Below are 16,388 nucleotides of genomic sequence, written 5' to 3' on the forward strand. Positions count from 1 at the left end.
AATACCCACTGGTATTGTATGGTGAGGGTGCGAATAACTTAAACCCCTCATATGTAAACTACTATTAATACATTAAACCGGCATCTTGGGATTGTATCCTTGCTGACTCAAACCACTTAGCCGAGGGTAACGTCGCCTTCAAAAGAGGGGCCTACCACTTTTCACATTAATAACTAACTTAACCCCTCATATGTAAACTACTATTAATACATTAAACCGGCTTCTTGGGATTGTATCCTTGCTGACTCAAACCACTTAGCCGAGGGTAACGTCGCCTTCAAAAGAGGGGCCTACCACTTTTCACATTAATAACTAACTTAATTATCTTTCAGTATCCCGACCCTTTGGGATTGTATCTCTGCTGACTCAAACCACTGGGTTGAGGATAACATCACCTTCAAAAGAGGGGCCTACTACTATAACTAAGATAATCTCTTAAAAAGTCCGAAAGTGCGAAAATCATCAAAGGATACATTAAAGGCGAGTCGGATCCAAGTGATTCATCTTGTCTATCTGTTTTTATTTTACTTTTGCATTTTTAGTTTTTATTTTTCATTTTTTAAAACTTTTCTCAAAAAAAATTTAGATTGATTAGACGTTGAGGATAAACCGGTACTAAAAGCTCTTATGTCTTTGGACGACCTCGGTATCCTACCAACGATATACTACACTCACGATGGGTGCCCCCATCCGAAGTGTATGTTTAGTGTTAGTAGAATATCATGCTTTATAAATTTAAAACTTGATTAATGTGTAAAATGAACTTAATATATCAATAAAAACATATCACGCCGAACGCACACCAGCATGTAAACTAACATTGCAAACCACCCCCTCCTTGTGTTAAAGTGCATTAAACGAGTTATGTATTAACATGTTAACCCAATGTTAAGAGATTGAATTAATTATTATTTTCTTTTTTTGACAAAAACTCAATATTAAAATGCATTAAGTGAGTTATGTGTTAACATGTTAAACCATTTCCTTAGAGTGAGACAAAGTGAAATGAGGGAAAAAAAGAGTTGATGTGTCACTTAGGTGGAGTTAAGTTAGGTTAAAGTATACCCAAAGGTCTTATACACACTATTCTCAAATAATAATAATAATAATAATAATAATAATAATAATAATAATAATAATAATAATAATAATAATAATAATAATAATAATAATAATAATAATTCCAAAAGTACTTGGTTTTCCAACAAAGTTTTATTTGAATAAAAATGTGTAATATGTTATGGCATTTAAGTGTTAAATGCATCAAGTTTATGATTATGATGGAATATGGAAGATTGGAATATCGTGAGGAGCGTACTAAACAACTGAGAACGCTAGGTTAATTATCAGAAATATGAAAGGTCGATTATTAGCTTAATATTAGATTTTAGTAAAGTATACAAATCAAATTTGAAGATTTTGCAAACCAAAACAAGGGTTCGAACAGGTAGAACCAGATTAACTGATGGTATATAACAATTAATGTATTCTAGTTTTACAGGTCTTTTTCGTACCGGATGGTATCCGGTAATTACCTGTCACACCCCAACTAAGGACAGACTATGTCGGGGCGTGATGTGTGATTGTTCATAACACATGACACTATTTTCTTTTTGGTAAAACATTCTCACCACAACACGTGGGTCCTAAAATCTCGTTTAAATATAACTAGAATTTTGACCCATGCCGCGCGTTGCGGCGGCAACATCGTGTTTGTGATTTTGTTACACACATAACGATGATAACACTAACGTGTGGTGCCTGCAAATGACATTACGCGTTTTTTACTTTGTTATATACGTTACGTTCGTGACATTATTGTTATTAGACATAGACAATAAAAAGAGTATAATGTTTTGAACGTTGCAGCGTAAAACTGCAAAGGTAATTTAGACAGCGGTGTAAAAACGTAAAAGTAGTTTAGACACTAACACAGTTAGGCATAGATGAAAAAAAGTATAATACTCTGTCACACGGTGTAAAGTCATAAAACTAATTTAGATAAAATGAGATGTCAAGTTATTAAGTAGAAAATGTTGACGACTTAATTTGTTCATTACCAAAAGTTTGAAGTGGATGTATAACTTACTTAAGGATGACGGGTCAATTTGTTCATTATCAAAAGGTTGAGGGTGTGACCCGAGTGTGGCGGCAGGTGTGAACTCGATCGTTTTTGGTGTGCGCGTGTAGTAAAGGAAATAAAAAACTAAAAACGATATAGTTGTAACACGCGTAGAACATCTTTGTTTGTTTTTTCGTTATATTGTTAAATGTGAACTTGATCGTTTTTGGTGTACGCATGCGGTAAAGGAAATAGAAAACTAAAAACAATATAGTCTTAAGACGCAGAGAACGGGTCTATTTGATTTTTCGTAATATTGTTAAAGGAGAAAACCATTTTTAGAATTTATTACACAATGGTTTGTTGCTTTGAATTAAAGTTAAATAATAAAAAAGTATAATAATAAAACAAAAGGAAAGCTGAGAATATACCTGATCCAATCATTTCATTGTGTACGTTTTCGCTTTAGTGATAAACAAACAAATGTTGGTGGTTTTTGATGTGATAGCCACCGACATTTGTTTTTAAGAGTATATAAATAGCAAAAAGAAATATAGTTGTACGATTTCGACTACACGATATTATATATATACATCTAAGTTCCATTAAATAATATATGCTATGTAAATGCTATATATACATATATATATATATGTATATATATAGGGGAAGGATCCACTAAAAAGTGGATTTTGCCTAAGTAGCCTAAGAAGAATTGTGATGATGACATGTGTTACTCCTAATAAGTAGGAATGAAGGGCATTTTGGTCCTTATGAATAGGAGTGAAAATGACATGTGACACCCCTTTTGTTTTTTAAAAATACAACAAAAAAAATCTAGTACAAAAAAATCTAGCATAAAAAATCTAGTACAAAAAATATAGCACAAAAAATGTAGTACAAAAAAATATAGCACAAAAAAAATCTAGTACAAAAAAACATAACACGAAAAAATTCAGCAAAAAAATGTAGTACAAAAAATTGGAAAAAACTTTAAGACAAAAAAATTCAGCACAAAAAATTTAATACAAAAATATAGTACAAAAATTCAGCACAAAAAAATGTTATACAACATAGAAATACAACACATTTTAGTGGGTTTTTTAGTCCTCATATTTTATATAGCAATATGGTACTCAAATTAAAGATAAAAAGACACTCAATTTTACGGTGAAAATTTTATGAAAAAATAATGTCCTATAAAAAGTTATGAACGTTTAAAAAATGAAGGTGGAATATGCATGTGCCTTGCATGTGGAGAGAGAAAGTCATAAATATGATTTTCCCAAGATACCTTTGCACTCCTCCTTTCTTCTACACTTTCATCTTAACCATTGATTTAAAAAATGAATGGTTGAGATTTTCTTCTCATCCTACTTAGACAAAATATACTTTTTATTTGATCTTACCCCTATATATATATATATATATAGGGAGCCGCTAAAATGAAAACCACCTCCAGTTGTAAGAACTGCGAGAACCACTATCAACCAATCAGATTATGCCAACTAAAGGGTATTTTGTTCTTTTACCCCAAATGTCAAATCCCTCCTCTCTCTCTCTCCATTTAATGCTTGTTTCTCTCCTTATTTCATTTCATCTGACTCTCTCGTTTCTTCAAAAAGCAGATCCCTCTCCTTCTCTCTACAAAATATTAATCCCCCACCTCTTGAAAGTTGCAGTCTGCTTTCACACTACTATTATACTAAAAATGGATCAATATATAAACACCATTTTAAGGCCTCCATCAACACATGAACACGTACTCCACTCATTAAAAGAAGGTAACTTTTTTCTTTTAATTTAACAGGGATTAATGTTAATCTAAGCCTCTGAGTTTCCAAGGTTGTTGATAACCTTAAATCTTTACAAACCCTTTTTTGTTTTTATTTTTTGTTGATTTTATTATAAACCCATAATTTTTCTTGAATCAAGATCTGATTTTTCTTTTTGTTTTTGTTAGTACTTTATTATTTTTTTATTATTTTTGCATTTTGTTAGCTTATATCAAGTGGGTCACTTGTAATCACAACTAATACTTGTTTTTTCTGGCTGATTGTTCATTGATAATTGATTTCATGAGCTGGGTTAGTTTCATATATTTATATAATCAAATAATATTGGGGTTTTTTTGCTGATGCTTTTTAATGTTTGGATTTGGTTGTTTTTGCTGGTGCTTTTGTTGATGCTTTTGAATGTTTTGAAACAGTGAGCTATGTGTGGGTTTTGATCTGTTTGTTTGGGCGGCGATGATGCAAAATAAAAATGCATATTTTGATGACGATGGGGTGGCAAGGATGGTGGAGGGTAGGTTTTTGAACTTGCAACCCCACTTTGCAACCTCTGATTATCAGCAAAATCTGAGCCAAACCCCGGTTTTTTCAAGAATCCAAACATTGTTTTAATTTTTGTTGTTGGTTTGTTATATTTTTTTTTCCAGTCGATGATGATGATAACAATTTATCTGAGACACATACCGAGCTGTGATTTATGGGTGCGTTCGTTTTTGCGTAAAAAAGTTTATGTGAAAAAAAGGTAAACCGTAAACTTTTTAGCGTAAAACGTAAACTTTTTAACGTAAAACGTAAAAAGTTTATCGTAAAACGTAAAAAGTTTAACGTAAAACGTAAAGCATAAAAAATTTAACATAAAACGTAAAATGTAAAACGTAAAAACCTAAAACGTAAAAAGTTTAACGTAAAACGTAAAACGTAAAAAGTTTAACGTAAAACGTAAAAAGATTTACGTAAAACGTAAAAAGTTTTACCTAAAACGTAAAAAGTTTTACCTAAAACGTAAAATGTTTAACGTAAAAGTAAAAAGTTAAAAAGTTTAACGTAAAACGTAAAACCTAAACTTTTTAACGTAAAACGTAAAACGGAAAACTTTTTCTATGTAAGTTGTAAAACGTAAAAAAAACGTGTGATAAAACGGCGCCTAAACAAGGGGCGTGAATGTGGCGCATAGAAACGCCGCGGAAAAAGGGGACATAAAAAACGCCGCCTTAAAACGAGACGTAAAAAACGGCGCGTTAAAAAAACGACGCCTGAAAATGCCGAGCGTAAAAAACTGCGTGCAAAAACGACCCCGTTAAAAAACTACGCGTGAAAAAGTCGGGCGTAAAAATGGCGTGCAAAAACCGACGCGCAAAAAAATTGTCTTGTTAAATAAATCTGAATTTAAAAATGGTTTTAATAAAAAAATTCTTTTTAAAAAATAAAAAGTAATATAGTAAAACAAAAAAGTAATAAAAAAAATAATAAAGACTAAAAGACAAAAAAAAGTAATTTTACTAAACTACCCTTTTGAATTAAAATATTAAAGACATAATAAGACAAAATGTATTTAATATTAATATTAGTTACTTTTAATCTCATCCATCCATCTTGTTGATCTAGTGGTTAGGAACTGGTTCTCGTGGTTCTTACAACAGGAGGTGGTTTTCATTTTAGCGGTCCCCTATATATATATATATATATATATATATATATATATATATATAGGACAATGCTAGATAGAAAACCCTAAAAATTTGAGAAAACCCTAGAAAACCCAATCTCCCGACTTTTTTTTTTGAAAAAAATAACACATGTAATATACATGTTTTTAAGAGTTTTGAGCCAAAAAAATCAAAAAAGCGCCGAGTGGATGTTTTTAAAAAAAATAAACAAGTTTCAGCAACTTTCATCACTAACATGTGTCAGACAAAAAGTGCTGAAACTTGTTTATTTTTTTTAAAAAAAAAGCTACTCGGCGCTTTTTTGATTTTTTGGCTTAAGACTCTTAAAAACATGTATATTACATGTGTTATTTTTTTCAAAAAAAAAAGTCGGGAGGTTAAGTTTTCTAGGGTTTTCTCAAATTTTTAGGGTTTCCTATTTAACCCTCCCCTGTATATATATATATATATATATATATATATATATATATATATATATATATATATATATATATATAACAAGTCTAAAATAACTAGAGATGTAAATTTATAGATTTATAAAAATAGGTTCGTGATGCGTGTGTAGTGTAATATAATTTAGATGTATATTTAAGCTCTTTTTACACTTTTAGCCAAGTTTTAAATTTATAAAACACGATATTTACTAACACTAAACACACATATGGGCAAGTGCCCCATCGTGGACGTAGTATAGCGTTGGTAAGATACCGAGGTCGTCCAAGGACACAAGAGCTTTTAGTACCGGTTTATCCTCAACGTCTAATCAAATCAAAAAGTTAGAAAAGTTTTTTTAAACTAAGAAAATAAAAATTAACTAAATGATGAAAAATAAAATAAAAATAAAAACAGATAGACAAGATGAATCACTTGGATCCGACTCGTGTATTAGTATAACCTTTGATTATTTTCGCACTTTTGCACTTGTTTAAGAGATTATCTTAGTTATTGTAGTAGGCCCCTCTTTTGAAGGCGACGTTACCCTCAACCCAGTAGTTTGAGTCAGCAAGGATACAATCCTAAAGGGTCGGATTATTGAAAGATAATGAATTAAGTTATTAATGCAAATTATGGTAGGCCCCGCTTTTGGCGGTGACGTTACCCTCGACTAAGTAGTCTGAGTCAGCAGGGATACAGTCCTAAATAGTCGGGTTATAGTATTAATAGTAGTTAACTTATGAGGGGGTCAAAGAGTTTGGATCCCTGCCATCCAATACCTATGGGCATTGAAGGAGATCCTACTAAATTTGACCCAGGTCCCTTGCAGGACCTCTAAACGCTGAACAAGGGCAAGACCCTTACCAAATCGTTCCCTTAACCCCCGACTAGGTAGCCAACAAATCTCCATATAGACCGTGGAGATATGAATGGTGAAAATCTTTTATTTTATATAGACAGTAAAATAATGCCAAGACACCACGGACAAACGATAAGGAAAGATCACCTTCAATATAAGTAACTAGTTATTAAAGTCATTAATACAAAACCAAATAAAAAGTGCAAAAGACTAAAAATAAAAAGTATTATACTAAACACTTGTCTTCACCAAGTGATGTAAGAGACTTAGGCAAACATGGCCTTGATTGTCAAGAACTCTTACGATCAATCTTGGATCCCGAGACGACTCACACACTCTATGATGGACAATGGATGATGGTGGTGGATGATGGTGTTATGGTGGTGGTGGGTGGTGGATGAAGTGTGAGAGAGGTGGTGTGCCAAGGGATGAGTTGAAATGAAACCAAACACTCCTATTTATAGGCTGAACAGAAGGCTGGGCACGGCTCCGTGTCCGCTGGACACGCCCCCGTGCCCGTCTGACACTATCTCTCTTCATTAATTGTAATTCGCAATTACAATTAATGCGCCTGCTGTACTTTCGCCACGCCCCCGTGCTCACTGGACACGGCCCCGTGGTGGGCAATAGAAGCTTCTATAGGTTTGTCTTTTCTGCTGCTTCTTGGGCACGGCCCCGTGCTGGCTGAGCACGGGGCGTGTTCAGTCTTCTGACTTCTCTTTTCTGCTTGGGAGGATGCCGTTGAGGGGTCGGGCAATCAACTTTTGTTCCTTTTCTTGTATTTATGTTAGATTTAGCTGTCTTTTTGCTTCTTTTGTGAATTTGAGCTTATTTCATCCTGAAAATACAAAAGGAAGACAAAAATACTCTTTTTCCAACATTAGTACTTAAAAAGGGTTAGTTTTATGCCTCATTTGATGTAATTTATATGTTGCATTTTACACACATCAAATACCCCCACACTTGAATTTTTGCTTGTCCTTAAGCAAAATTCTTTAATATGTGGCTTACACTCCCAAATGGAATGGGTAGAAGAGAAGGTTTTTGGCTTGTCATAGAGTGTCGGGAATCCAAGATCTTTTGGTTTTATATTTATTTATTTACAATCCTATTCGTTATGATTTATTTAGAACGTTTCATAAGAGAAATTACTTATTTGGGCATAGCATGCCTTTTTAAAATTTCATTTATATACAAGTTCACATACCTCACGGGGAATCACTCAACACTCGGCCGAAGGTTTATTTTTAGTGAATCACTCGAGAGCGGCATGGAACTTATTCCTACCATAAGCTTGCCAAGCAGTCAATCCTCCTCCTTTTTAACTTTATACCTTTGTAAGTATCAAGAGGGCTTTTTGGGTGAAGGGTTAGGCTTGGGCTAAAGGTGGGTGGTTGGGTTAGTGGTTAGTAAAAGGGCGAAAAGCGTAAAAAGCGTCGGTTTTCGTGAAAACTTTGTTTTATTGACTTTTTATTTTGAAGTATTTCTCCAAACAAGCCTTTTGTTTTAAGAGCTTTGTTTGTTTATTTCTAACTTCATCATTTTTTTTGTCACACGAAAAACCGAGCTTGTTACTAAAATAAAGGGTGAAAATAAAAAGGGTTTTAGGGTAAAGAAATGAAAGATTTAGGCTCAAAGGGGTTAACTAGGGGGATTTTTGGGTAGGTGGTAAAAAAAATTGAAAAATAATGGTGTAGAAAAAAAATGGTTGGTCCTAATGCCTCCATCATTTCTTACTTGGGTTTAAGTTGGTAAGTACCGGGAATGAATCGTCGTGGCAAGTTCTAGAGTCGTAAGAACCAAGCGGCTATTCACATAAGAAACGAAAAATGAGCATTTACTCTTAAAGATGTAAATTTGTATGCTCAATAAAGGCTCAAAACTCACTTTTGTGGGGATGTGTTTTTTATGTGATCAAGTATATATAATCAAATTTTTAACTAAGCTTGTCATGCCGTTTCATAATTTTCTTACGTTGGTTCTTGTTATCACGACGCTATCGGTTGTAAATTTGTAAAAATATAACCTTTTTAATCCTAGGATTCCAAACTTAAACTTTAGACAAGTAAAAAAAAAATGAAAATTTTTGAAAAAAATTGGGGTGTTTAGCGGTTCCAATAGAGTTTTGTGTAAGGCTTGTTAATAGGATTTGCAAAATTTCAAGGTTTTAGCTTCCCCCCCACACTTAAATTACACATTGTCCTCAATGTGTCCCAAAAATAAATTTTTAGGTTGATTGGATGTGTAATGTGGTGTTAAAAAGCGAAGATTTATGTTACTGGCAGTCTGGACACGGCCCCGTGTTCAGGTGCTAGTAACAAAAATTAAAGAAAAGAAACAGAAGCCTGGACACGGGGGCGTGTCTGGTGAACACGGCCCGTGTCCAGTTACCTGAACTGGGCATTTTCTGCAGGGGGTTCAGCACGGGGCCGTGTTGGTTGGACACGGCCCGTGTTGAACCTTCTGTAATGGAGAAATTTATGTCGGGTTGCCTTGTTCTTGTGCATGGGGTCATGTTTCTCGTTCCCCTTTTCATTCTTTACCACCATGAGTGTGTTTTATTCCTGCAAAATTAAAACTAAAAAACTAACTAAGGATAGTTCCGCGGAATGCCTCCGTGGTGCGCCACGTTTATAAGGGTCCTTGGCTAGACCCAATGTGAGGTTATATATTTTCTGAGTGGGATGTTTGGCATCCCATGTTACACCGTCGGAGAGCCGCATCCAAACTCGAATCAATAACCTTCATGTAGTTGACCGGGTCGTCGTCTTCTATTCTCTTCCCAACTCCGAATTTTACTTCATCATCCCCGTACCTCAAGGTGAGCGTTCCATCATTCATATCTACCACTGCTTGTGCGGTGGCAAGAAATGGTCTCCCTAGTATGAGGGGGACCTCGGTGTCTTCCTCCATATCGAGTATGACAAAGTCGGCCGGATAGACGAATTTGCTTACCTTTACCAGGACATTTTCGATGACACCTTGCGGGAATTTGACGGATCGATCAGCAAGTTGTATGCTCATTTTTGTAGGACTCGTTGTTCCTAGTCCGAGTCTTTTAAACATAGATGAGGGCATGAGGTTAATGCTAGCCCCAAGATCGGCTAGTGCATTACGAACGGGGGAATCCCCGATTGAGCAGGGAATCGTGAAGCTTCCGGGATCGATTTTCTTTTGGGGAAGTTTGTTGAGTACGAGAGCAGAGCATTCTTCTCCTAAGTTAACTAATTGCAAAGTTTCAATTTTCTTTTTATGAGTGAGGAAGTCCCTCATGAACTTAGAGTATTTGGGCATTTGGGTTAGGACATCAATAAAAGGAATATTGACATGCAATTGTTTTAACAGACTTTCGAATTTTACGAATTGCTCATTGGTCTTTTGACGAATTAACCTACCGGGGTACGGAACTCGAGGAGCCTTGGTAGGCTCTGATGACGGAGGGGAGTTCTTTTCCTGCAGAGGCGGGGGTACAGTTTCTTCTGTCGGCGGTGGCGCCTCCGCAGGCCCTACGGTGCGGTTTCGTAACGTGATGAGATGAACTTGCGCTTTTGGGTTTTTTTCGGTATTTCTTGGTAATGCACCTTGTGGTCTCTCGGAAAAATTTTGAGCTAGTTGATTTAATTGTTTTTCTATGTTTTGAATACTAGCTTGTTGATTTCTAAAATTTAATTCTAATTGTAGAAACCTTTCCGAGTTTTTCTTTTCAGTGTCGGAGACGAGGCGAGATACAATATCTTCAAGCCTTTCTCGTCCACCTTGTTGTTGAGTGAAATTTTGTGACTCATTTCTTGGTTGTTGAAAGTTTGTTCGTTGGGTTTGTTGGTTACTACTATTGTCGGGCTCTCTCCAACCAAGGTTTGGGTGGCTTCGCCATCCTTGGTTGTAGGTGCCCGTTGGAGGACCCGACGGCCTAGGTCTATTATCAATGTAGCTTACCGACTCTTGTTGATCTTCCGTTTCTTTCATACAACTCCAATTTTCATGTGGCCCACCACACCCTTCACAAGCCATAACCGAGACTGTTTTTGTCATTTCTAATTTTTTTATTTTTGAAGAAAGGGCCTCGATTTGGGCTTGCAAAGAAGTGCTTTCATCAACCTTATGGGCGCTCGGGGCAATAGATTTATTGCCTCGGGGAGTGTGCCACTGAAAATTGGTTTGAGCAATTTCCTTAATTTGGTTATATATTTCATGCGGGCGGCGATTACCTAAAAGTCCCCCAGAGCTAGAGTCAAGTGTCTGCCTTGTGTGTGGCAACAATCCATTATAGAAAGTGGATACTTGTTGCCATATCGCAAGGCCATGTTGTGGACACTTGCGTAATAGTTCCTTGAACCTTTCCCAAGTTTCATATAAGGATTCCCCGTCCTCTTGTGAATATGTATTAATTTCAGTCATTAATTTAGCCGTTTTAGCGGGAGGGAAATACTTATATAGAAATTTTTGGGCTAGTTCATCCCAGGTGTTTACCGATCCAGCTGGGAGGGCGTTGAGCCAAGCTTTCGCTCGGTCTTTTAGTGAAAAAGGAAACATTCGGAGGCGGATGGCGTCATTTGATGCTCCATTGATCCGAAAGGTATCACATATTTCTAAGAAATTAGTAATATGTAGATGGGGATCCTCGTCCGCACGCCCGTGGAAGGTTGCGGAGTTTTGGAGCATTTGTATCAAATGCGGCCGAAGTTCGAAGTTATTGGCTTCAACATTCGGTGCATTGATAGCGGCGCCTAGGTTACCTACGGTGGGTCGTAGATAATCCATGAGGGTACGTTGGTCCGCCATAGGTGGATTCCCCGAAACTTTCTCTTGGTTTTTAGCTTTTAGTCTTTTTCTGAGAAAGCGTTCGGGTTCTTCTAGAGGTTCTTTTATGTCCTTATTAGAATTGGAGCTCATACACTACGTAGGATGGCGTCTGGTTCCAAGTCCTACAATAAAAACAGAAAAGAATGCTGGTCAGAAGGTTCACCACGGCCCCGTGCTTAGCGAACACGGCCCGTGGTCGGAGTTACAGTGATTGTTTTCCAGATCCCAGTTACTGGAAAGTTGGACACGACCCCGTGTTGCACCGACACGGCCCCGTGTTCAGCCTTCTGTAACTTGGAAAACTAAAAACTGCCAGTAACGATGCTGGGTACGGCCCGTGTCCGACCAGGCACGGCCCGTGCTGAGCTCTGCAGAAGCTGAAAAATTAAGAAAATCCTAAAAAATTAAAAAGAAAAATAAAAATATGATTAGGCCGTTGATTCCTAACTTTCTTAAAATCCTTGTGTCCCCGACAACGTCGCCAAAAACTTGATGCGTGTGTAGTGTAATATAATTTAGATGTATATTTAAGCCCTTTTTACACTTTTAGCCAAGTTTTAAATTTATAAAACACGATATTTACTAACACTAAACACACATATGGGCAAGTGCACCCATCGTGGACGTAGTATAGTGTTGGTAAGATACCAAGGTCGTCCAGGGACACAAGAGCTTTTAGTACCGGTTTATCCTCAACGTCTAATCAAATCAAAAAGTTAGAAAAGGTTTTTTTAAACTAAGAAAATAAAAATTAACTAAATGCTGAAAAATAAAATAAAAATAAAAAGAGATAGACAAGATGAATCACTTGGATCCGACTCGTGTATTAGTATAACCTTTGATTATTTTCGCACTTTTGCACTTATTTAAGAGATTATCTTAGTTATTGTAGTAGACCCCTCTTTTGAAGGCGACGTTACCCTCAACCCAGTAGTTTGAGTCAGCAAGGATACAATCCTAAAGGGTCGGATTATTGAAAGATAATGAATTAAGTTATTAATGCAAATTATGGTAGGCCCCGCTTTTGGCGGTGACGTTACCCTCGACTAAGTAGTCTGAGTCAGCAGGGATACAGTCCTAAATAGCCGGGTTATATTATTAATAGTAGTTAACTTATGAGGGGGTCAAAGAGTTTGGATCCCTGCCATCCAATACCTATGGGCATTGAAGGAGATCCTACTAAATTTGACCCAGGTCCCTTGCAGGACCTCTAAACGCTGAACAAGGGCAAGATCCTTACCAAACCATTCCCTTAACCCCCCGACCAGGTAGCCAACATATCTCCATATAGACCGTGGAGATATGAATGGTGAAAATCTTTTATTATATAGAGACAGTAAAATAATGCCAAGACACCACGGACAAACGATAAGGAAAGATCACCTTCAACATAAGTAACTAGTTATTAAAGTCATTAATACAAAACCAAATAAAAAGTGCAAAAGATTAAAAATAGAAAGTATTATACTAAACACTTATCTTCACCAAGTGATGTAAGAGACTTAGGCAAACATGGCCTTGATTGTCAAGAACTCTTACGATCAATCTTGGATCCCGAGACGACTCACACACTCTATGATGGACAATGGATGATGGTGGTGGATGATGGTGTTATGGTGGTGGTGGGTGGTGGATGAAGTGTGAGAGAGGTGGTGTGCCAAGGGATGAGTTGAAATGAAACCAAGCACTCCTATTTATAGGCCGAACAGAAGGCTGGGCACGGCCCCGTGTCCGCTGGACACGCCCCTGTGCCCGTCTGACACTATCTCTCTTCATTAATTGTATTTCGCAATTACAATTAATGCACCTGCTATACTTTCGCCACGCCCCCGTGCTCACTGGACACGGCCCCGTGGTGGGCAATAGAAGCTTCTATAGGTTTGTCTTTTCTGCTGCTTCTTGGGCACGGCCCCGTGCTGGCTGAGCACGGGGCGTGTTCAGTCTTCTGACTTCTCTTTTCTGCTTGGGAGGATGCCGTTGAGGGGTCGGGCAATCCACTTTTGTTCCTTTTCTTGTATTTATGTTAGATTTAGCTGTGTTTTTGCTTCTTTTGTGAATTTGAGCTCATTTCATCCTGAAAATACAAAAGAAAGACAAAAACACTCTTTTTCCAACATTAGTACTTAAAAAGGGTTAGTTTTATGCCTCATTTGATGTAATTTATATGTTGCATTTTACACACATCGGTTCGGTTACAAATACAATTAATACGAAATATTATATTTTTAAAGGCTAAATATTATTGTTTCTGAATTGTGACAAAAATACTTATTTACTTAAGAAATATTTCTAGATGTTATATATGATAAAATAATGGGTCTCTCTCTCTCTCTCTCTCTCTCTCTCTATATATATATATATATATATATATAGGGGAATTATATAGAGAAAATCCACTTAAGTTAAGAAAACCTTATGTAACAAATTTTTTTTTTCTAAAAAAAAATTAGGAATTGTAAGTTACATGCTATTGAATGTTTTGGAATGAAAAAACAAAAAGCGCCAAAGGTATTTTTTTTATAAAAATTTTAAAAAATCAGTGTTAATATATATGCTAAAAACTGAATTTTTAATTTTTTTATAAAAAAAATCCCCTCGGCGTTTAGGTTTTTTTGTTACAAAACGTTCGATAACATGTAACTTACATTCCCTATTTTTTTAGAAAAAATTGTTACATATGATTTTCTTGAGTTTTCTTTACTCAAGTGGGTTTTCTTTCTATCCCTCTCCTATATATATATATATATATATATATATATATATATATAGGGAGAGGATCATGAGAAAACTAGATATAAATGAGAAAACTAGAAAACTAACTAAAATCCACTAAAAAGGAGGGGGAGGGAGACCTTTAATGAAGGAGGGGAGACTTTTAATGAAGGAGGGGTAAAATTGGAACAAAAATATATAACTTTTCAAACATTTCCCATTTCTCCATACGTTATCATTTTAAAACAAAAATGGCACCATAAGATCACAAATTTTCTTATCTTTCATTCAAGTATATTCGAGCATATTTTTTATGACATAAAAAAAGATTTATGGTGTCGTCTTGTTTTCTACACTATTATTATAGTAGTGCATATGTGCAATGTAACATGTACTACAATTGCATTACATGCTTAAAATTAGCTTTTTGAGTCTAGTTTAGCTTTTAGGGTTAGTTTTTTTGGAGGTTTAGGATTAGGAGGTGTGGGGGGAGGGGGGGTTTAGGTTTTTTTTTGGGGGGGAGGGGGGTTTAGGTTTTTTTTTCGGGTTTATGTTTAAGGTTTAGTTTTAGGTTTTTGGGGGTGGGGGGGGTTTAGGTTTTTGGGGGTGGGGGGTGGGGGGGGTTTAGGTTTTTTTTAGGGGGTGGGGGAGGGGGGTTTAGGTTTTTTTTGAGGGGGGGGGGTGGGGGGTTTAGGTTTTTTTCGGGTTTATGTTTAGGGTTTAGTTTTAGGTTTATGGGGGTGGGGGGCTTTAGGTTTTTGGGGGTGGGGGTGGGGGGGGGGGTTAGGCTTTTGGTGGGAGGGTGAATTTAGGTTTTGGGGGGGGGGGTTTAGGTTTTTGGGGGGTGTCGGTGGGGGGTGGGTTAAGTGGTTTAGGCTTTCCGTATTAGTGCACATGTGCAGTACAACAAAATTTTTTTTTTTTTTTGAAAATTTTTTTCCATACATATAAAGTAGCGATTTTTATTAAAAAATTGTAAAAAAAAAAAAATTTGGTATTTTTTAGGTTTTTTTTAGGTTTTTTTAGTTAGTTTTTTGGTTTTCTCATTTAAACTAGTTTTCTCATGATCCATCCCCTATATATATATATATATATATATATATGATAATGATCCGTTAGGCGTTAGCAACTGTCACACCCGGACCGCGTAAAACAACATACTGCGGCGAAAACGTCGGGGAGTGTCGTAACAGAATCATTGTTTCACAACTCATGGTCGTTAAAGATTGGTTTTATTTCATTAATGAACTCATTGTTTTATTACAAATCATATAAATACAAATAATTATCTCTCAAGTTTTAAAGTCGCTAAGGCACGAGTTCATCCTATGTGTAGCATGCATTAACAATCATCACGTAGCAGCACCTGAAACATATGTGAAAATAGGTACGTCAGCATAAAAATGCCTGTGAGTAACATAGGATTTGTGAATTTGATCCCATTTTTTTCATTGGGTCCGGGTAGAGACCAAAGATCTTGAGTGACCGGTCCGGCGAACAACTCAAAAGATAAAGAAGTATCGTTAATTTCTTCATGCTCGTTCCAAGTTCGAAGTACCAATTGTACAAATAAAAATCCACTTCGTTACATGATTTCTTTTTCATATAGATAGATACATGGATCTGGATAACATAAGAAAAGGTTTTACGTTTTCAAAAATAGCCACGAATCCTTGTAAAAGTTTTGTTTCTAAAATGCGTCGTTTTGGTAAAAGGTTTATAGTATATACAAAAATATACTTTGGTTTTGAGATAAGTGGATAAGTAGTATATCTAAATATACTTTAGTTATAAAATAGTTAAACAGATAGTATATCAAAATATAGTTTGGTTTCTGAAATAATAGACTTGGTATTATATCATAAATATACTTTGGTTTAAGAATATAAGCATTGGTAGTATATCAAATCATACTTTGGTTTTAAAAGTAGCATATCAACTATGCTTTGGTAGTATATCAACTTATACTTTAGTTTATGAAATAACAAAGTCGGTAAAACTATACTTTAGTAAATAATATCACGTTGGTAGTATGTCGAAACATACCTAAATCGTGG

General features: G+C 35.9%; 1 non-coding gene across 1 annotated transcript; it reads left to right on the forward strand.

Annotated features, from left to right (window-relative positions):
* Positions 1 to 11,113: 11,113 nt before the first annotated feature.
* LOC118486054 lies at positions 11,114 to 11,220 on the forward strand. The gene has a single exon (XR_004877910.1). It is a non-coding gene; the product is annotated as a small nucleolar RNA R71 (small nucleolar RNA).
* The last annotated feature ends 5,168 nt before the right edge of the window (positions 11,221 to 16,388 follow it).

The sequence above is a fragment of the Helianthus annuus genome, chromosome 13 (genome assembly GCF_002127325.2).
Source record: "Helianthus annuus cultivar XRQ/B chromosome 13, HanXRQr2.0-SUNRISE, whole genome shotgun sequence".
Taxonomy (NCBI): domain Eukaryota; kingdom Viridiplantae; phylum Streptophyta; class Magnoliopsida; order Asterales; family Asteraceae; genus Helianthus; species Helianthus annuus.